At 28.9% G+C, this 7,233-nt stretch overlaps 1 pseudogene; it reads right to left on the bottom strand.

The window, feature by feature from the left end:
* The window catches only part of LOC137635385 (uncharacterized), a 9,472-nt pseudogene extending 4,114 nt beyond the window's left edge, over positions 1-5,358 (bottom strand).
* Between the last annotated feature and the right edge of the window lie 1,875 nt (positions 5,359-7,233).

The following is a 7,233-nucleotide window of genomic DNA, read 5'->3' as shown; positions in this document are numbered from 1 at the left end:
AATCTTAGAATGTTAGTCTCCTTTGGGGTTCGTTCTGGGGGTCTATGCTTATATTGGAATGTTGGCCTGCCCGGGGCTCGTTCAAGAGATCTCTGTTTATCTTAACATGTTGGTCTGTCTGGAGGTCTCTGCTTATCTTGAAATGTTGGACTGTCTGCGGTTCGTTCAGGAGGGCTTTTTGTAACTTGAAATGTATTTTTCGTGTTATTGGTTTGTATGGCAGTTGGACGAGTTTGGATTCGCTCAAGAAGTGTCTTGGTAGCTCTAAATGTTGTCTTATCTTCTTGTTCAACTAATTCATAAAGGATGCGTTCAAGAGATCACTATGCAACTCAAAATGTTCTGCAAATACATCATTCATTTTGATTGAGGTTCATTGAAGAGGCAGCTTAAGACGCCAGATTATGTTTTTGGCTTAATCGTTGGAACGATGGATAGCCTACAGCTTGAACTGCTTCAAGAGATATCATTGTATTATTTTATGTTCTTCGTGTTAACTGTCCGAACAATTGATCTAATTTACCCGGTCTCTTTCTCAATACGACCGTTTAATCAATGTCTGGTAGAGACAATGATCACGATTCATTCAATCTGGCGATTTCCTTTCTTACACATTTGTATGTCAGTGACCTAGAAATTTCTAAGAAAAAGTTAAAAAAAAGTATTAGAAATTATATATTGAATGATTACGTTATCTGTAATGGAGTGATACAAATCTTTCGATGATTACAGAGAGAGAGAGAGAGAGAGAGAGAGAGAGAGGAGAGAGAGAGAGAGAGAGAGAGAGAGAGAGAGGCCATTTCTCTCTAACATGAACTATTTGTTTAAAAAATTTAAATTCATAAAGAGAGATTCTTAAGGTACAGAGAACCATTAAGTGTAACATTCTTAACTCTCTCTCTCTCTCTCTCTCTCTCTCTCTCTCTCTCTCTCTCCTCTCTTCTCTCTCCTCTCTCTCTCTCTCTCTCTCCTGATATGATTTTTGTTCTTGACGCATTGCAAGATGTTCACACATGTTAAGTAAGGCATTTATTTAAACATCCATTGGCCTGACAGAACTATTAATTCCCGCCCCCCCCCCTTTTTTTTGTCAGGTAAAGGCAAAGGAAAAACTATTTCTCTTCCTATCGACCTCTGCTTTATTAAAAAGTTAAGCTTGATAGATGGCCGTACGGAGGGAACCACGAAACTTCTTTGATACACGTTGCAGGAGCAGTTACAGCAGAAGATTATAAAATCAATAATTTCGAAATATGCCATCGTTTTTAGTTTTTACCAGGACAAGTACAGTGGACTTGTTCTAATAGATACTGCAATGTTAAGGACACGCAGTCACATTATGACTTTTCCTGTCATCTTCTGGTTATTGTTAGATTACCAAGTCAATGAACGAGAAACCTTAGGAGCAATCAACAGCAAAATAAAGACAATTTTAAGGCTGATGATACTAATGAAGGTGAAGGCGAGAAATGATCTGATGAATGAGGAGATGATAAGATGTTAGATAAGAAATTTTCTTTACCAAGCTTCAATAGAAACTACGGTGGTATCACACGAGACTGAACATTAGTAACTTATGTTTCACTACTATTTCTGTCTTCGCTAAATGTCTCAGAACGTGCTCGCGTGACGTCGCTTTAAGACAGCAAAATTTGAAAAATGGAAAAGAAACGAGTTGCAAAATGTCACAAGCAATTGAAATGTAATTAATTCAACTTCGTTGAAATTTTGTGCTATTCAGTGATTAAAAAAAAAAAAAAAAAAAAAAACTTAGCATCGTTTTAGCTGTGTTAAGATTAATCGTCGTACAAAAAAAATTAACAATAGTTTTGTTTTCCTCGAAAACGAGATGAAAGTGGAATAGGTATGTTATATCTGTTCGGCTTAAAATGGATCAGTATTAACAAAATTTCAACTGAACTGAGGATATACGTCCAACAAAGAACCATCTACAAATTCATTTCGCTGAAGACTAGAGGGCGAACTCCTCAAGTTGTAAATTCGAAGCTTAAGAATGCATTGTCTTCTGCGACTGAGATTACACCACTGTATATCAAATACCTAAAAGAATGTCATTCGTCGTTATGCTTAGCCCGGAAGCGCGTTACTGCCTCTAACCAGGCGTGGAAAGAAGGAATCAAAAACCTGTGAAGAATACCAGAGTTTTGGTCCAGCGTCATTCAAGCGAAACTTGCTGCTTTGCGAATGGGAATTATCTTTGGGTTTCTGGTTTATATAAAGGAGAGTAGAAACTCTATAAGAACATATGCAGAGTACTGAACAATGCAAAAGATGATTCATTGAAGAGAACAAGAGAAAAGGTGAGTGAAACCTGATGGTTTACTTATTTCAGTTGTAACTGATTATTTGGTGAATTAAATGCGCTAAGGATATATAAACATCTGAAAGAAAATTATAATTGAAACAAGCTTACACACATATATATATATATATATATATATATATATATATATATATATATATATATATATATATATATGTGTGTGTGTGTATATGCGTATATATACATACATATACATATATATATATATATATATATATATATATATATATATATATATATGTATATATATATACTGTATATATATATATATTTATATATGTGTGTGTATATGCGTATATATATATATATATATATATATATATATATATATATATATATATATATATGTGTGTGTGTATTTATATATGTGTCTGTATATATATACATATATATATACATATGTATATATATCTTCTACTTCTTTGTCTGCATCTTTTCCCAGACCATACATAAACATATATATATATATATATATATATATATATATATATATATATATATATATATATATATATATATATATATATACATATATATATATATATATATATATATATATATATATATATATGTATATGTATATATATATATGTGAATATATATGCATATATATGTGTATATATACATATGTATATATATAATATATATACACATACATACATATATATATATATATATATATATATATATATATATATATATATATATATATATATATATATATATATATATATATATATATTATAATCATCATCAGCCATTAATTATCCACTGCAGAACAAAGATCTTAGACATATCCTTCCACTTGTGTCTGTTTATGTATGGTCTTTCTGTGCCAGTCCACGTCCGCAAACTTTCTTAGTTTGTCAAGCCTTCGTCTTCTCTTCCTTCACTTGTTTCTTTCACAATGTCTAGGGACCCATTATGTTACTCTTAATGTCCATCTGTTATATGTCATTCTCATTATATGTTCTGTCCATTTTCATATCTGTAATCATATATTGTTAGAATATCCTCTACTTTAGATTGCTTTCGTATCCACGTTGCTCTTTTTCTATTCCCATCATTATTCTTTACATATATTATGTTCTAAGGATTTAGTAAGACTCCAAGTTTCTGATGCATAAGTTAATACTAGTGGGGCCATCTGATTAAATATTTTCTTTTTAGAGAAAGTGGCATTTTACATTTCATAATCTCATTTTGTTCACCAAAAGCTCTCCATCCATTTTTTATCCTTCTTTTAATTTCGGTCTTATGTCCTAGAGAAATACTGTCTGTCCTAAGTATGTATATTTGTTGTCTAAATTTTCACTGAACACTATTTCAGTTTTACTTATATTCATTTTCAGTTCTATATTTTAATTTCCTTATTCAAATCTTAGAAAAATTTTGCAATTCTTCCCATGTTTTACTAAATACAACTATTTCATCTGCAAATCAGAAGTTGCTAAGGTATTCCATATTAATGTTAATACTTACATTTCTCAAATTGAATTCTTAAACACTTTTAGGCAAAGTGTGAATAATTTAGGAGAGATGGGTTTCACTACTCATTTATTGTTTACTTTCATCCATTTTGTCATGAAGCTGGGAGTACGCATTTTGTATTGCTAAACTAAACCCATTAAATATTTCAAGCATTACAGGAGTGTTTATTTTCTTTTTTTGAATTAAGTTTTTCTCTTTTCTTCCTTAGATCTAAAAAAGTGTTTTCTTCTTACTATTCCATGGCCGCTTGACTTTAACTTATTTAACGCTGTTACATCTGTAACTAAATTAACTTTTTCACTGAGAATGAAATATATTTAGTTTCTCCATTTGAGCTTCTCCATGTCCATTTTCTATGTTTCTTTTTATAAGAAAAGGTGTTTATAATTCTTGAATTTCTTTTTTTAGCAAATTCTACAAGCATGTCTCCTCTCTCACTCCTTGTACCTTCTCCAAATTTACCTTCTGCTGATTTCCCTTCTTCTTTTGACCTACTTTGACATAGAAATAACCCAAAACAAATGTAAATCGAAGCTTATGTTTTTTTCAAAGATATATCCAGATCCTAATAAAAAAAAATCTCTCTCTCTCTCTCTCTCTCTCTCTCTCTCTCTCTCTCTCTCTCTCTCTCTCTCTCTCTGTATGTATAATATTGAACGCAATAAAATTACTAAATCAAAATCAATGTCTCTCTCTCTCTCTCTCTCTCTCTCTCTCTCTCTCTCTCTCTCTCTCTCTCTCTCTCTCTCTCTCTCTCTCTCTCTTTATATATATATATATATATATATATATATATATATATATATATATATATATATATATATATATATACATATATATATATATATATATATATATATATATATATATATATATATATATATATATATATATATATATAAATATATATATATATAGATATATATATATATACTGTATATATATATATATATATATATATATATATATATATATATATATATATATATATACTGTATATATATATATATATATATATATAAATATATGTATATATAAATATATATATATATATATATATATATATATTTATATATAAATATACATATATATATACATATATATAAATATATATATATATACAGTATATATATATATATATATATATATATATATATATATATATATATATATATATATATATATATATATATATATTTATATATACATATACAAAATTATTATTTTAGAAATCCTGTCAGTAGACACAGGAAATAATCCAAGCCAAACCTCGCGTGGTAATACCATGTCAGTTTCAGAGTAGTCAATTAGATACCCCGATTCGGTCCCATGGTCCGCCCGAAGCAATCGAAAGGCCTAGACACCTGTCATTTAGCCCCTGCACCTTTAATTGCTTTTGATTTAGGTCAGATAACAGCGTGAAGGAGGACTATTACCTTTATGACGCTCTCCGAAGATTTAGGAAAAGATTTACATTGAGATATGAACATTTTTTGTCTTGCGCTGGCGAACGCTGTTTCCATTTTGGTAAATATCGAATGAATTATCATTATGTTTTTCTTTAATTTCGAGAATGAAATATTACATTAATAGATTTGATCCCTGATTTTCTAAGGGAAATGCATTTCTTTGAAATGTTTCCTTTCCATGGGAGAAAGTTGTAACTTCATAAATAAAAACACCATAGACTTTTTTATTTTTGTCAAATATATTATTTAAAGGAACATAATATTTTGAAGCTTTTAAGAGATATTGGCTAAGAACTGCTTTCTTGAGGTCAAATATCTCCCTCTCATAGTAGAACACTTGCTGTAATCTTCATAACAATACCATAACAATCCACAGGTCATGTTGTTTGGGAATGGAAGATCCTGTTCTTTTGATAACGCTCCTGAGGAATTTCTTAAAATAAATATACTTCTAAGGGGAAAATTCTGTATTTGGCAGATGGCTGTTCTCGGTTCCTTGACCCTCAGGAATTTTTAGTTGGATCAGATAAAAGAAAGAAAACATTTCATACTAATAACTCTTCTTGAGAGTTAAATATACAATATTCTTGGGGCAGATATTCCTTCATTTAAGAGGAGTCTAACTGACGCCATTTTCATAACAAATAATTTTTTTTTATTTTTTTTTCTTTTTTTTTATACTAAATTTGTAACAAGAGCCAAACGCCAAGTCATCTTCCTGACATTTCCAGTGAATCCAGGAGGAAATTAAATTTGTATGTGGGAGAAACCAGTTTCCATTTTTATAATCATATGAGAAATTTTCATGCGTCTCATAAAAACAGGAGAGCTTATCACCTCTTTGGAATGAAAAATCATGAATAATATTTACCTATGGAGGAAAATTATTATGTATTTGGGAAGATACTTTTTCTCATTTCATAAAAACTGAATCACATTTCATTTGATTGAAATAAAATCATTAGATTATACCATTGTTAATTTAAAAATACAACACTTCTTTGAAAGAGACATTGCGCACGGTAGAAATGAAGAAAAATTTTGATGTGCCCCAGGATTTTTATTTCAAATTTTGGTCTATTAACAAAATGGTAGGATGGAGACGACCTGATTGAATGAAATAGTTACAATTTTACTTATTGGGGAATAATTACTTTCTACGAGAACGATTTACTTCCATTTTCATGGCCAGGGAAAAATAAAAATAAACAACCTTATGTAATGAAAATAATAGAGATGAAAAAAATATTACATAGAAGGGCGCTTTTCATACGAACTAGATTATTTTTGAACTTAAAAAAGACAAAATATTAACGAAAATAAAGATAACTTTTCGCAAACTGAGAAAATAAAACTTACCCATAATAATGCAAATGTGATGGCTTTCCACGAAGTCATCATGGTGACGTCTCTTGACTGTACTCCAGCAGCCTACAGGAAGAAGAGGAGAAAGGGTTAGGTGATGGCTGTTTTGGCTTGAGCCTCAATATTTGTTATTTAATAAGCAAGCAAGTGAAATCATACACATACATGAATATAGACATATAAACACACGTGTATATATATATATATATATATATATATATATATATATATATATATATATATATATGTATAGATATATATGTATATATATATATATTATATATATATGTATATATATATATATATATATATATATATATATAAATATATATATATATATATATATATATATATATATATATATATATATATATATATATATATATATATATATATATATATATATATACTTTATGTATGGATAAATGTGTGTAATAATAATAATAATAATAATAATAATAATAATAATAATAATAATAATAATAATAATATTGATGTAACGACCATCATTAGTCTTATCCTTTCCATCGTATTCGGCATCGTAGCCAAATACAGAACAATACT

This window comes from Palaemon carinicauda, chromosome 3 (genome assembly GCF_036898095.1).
Source record: "Palaemon carinicauda isolate YSFRI2023 chromosome 3, ASM3689809v2, whole genome shotgun sequence".
NCBI lineage: Eukaryota > Metazoa > Arthropoda > Malacostraca > Decapoda > Palaemonidae > Palaemon > Palaemon carinicauda.
This window is presented reverse-complemented; position numbering and strand designations above follow the sequence as displayed.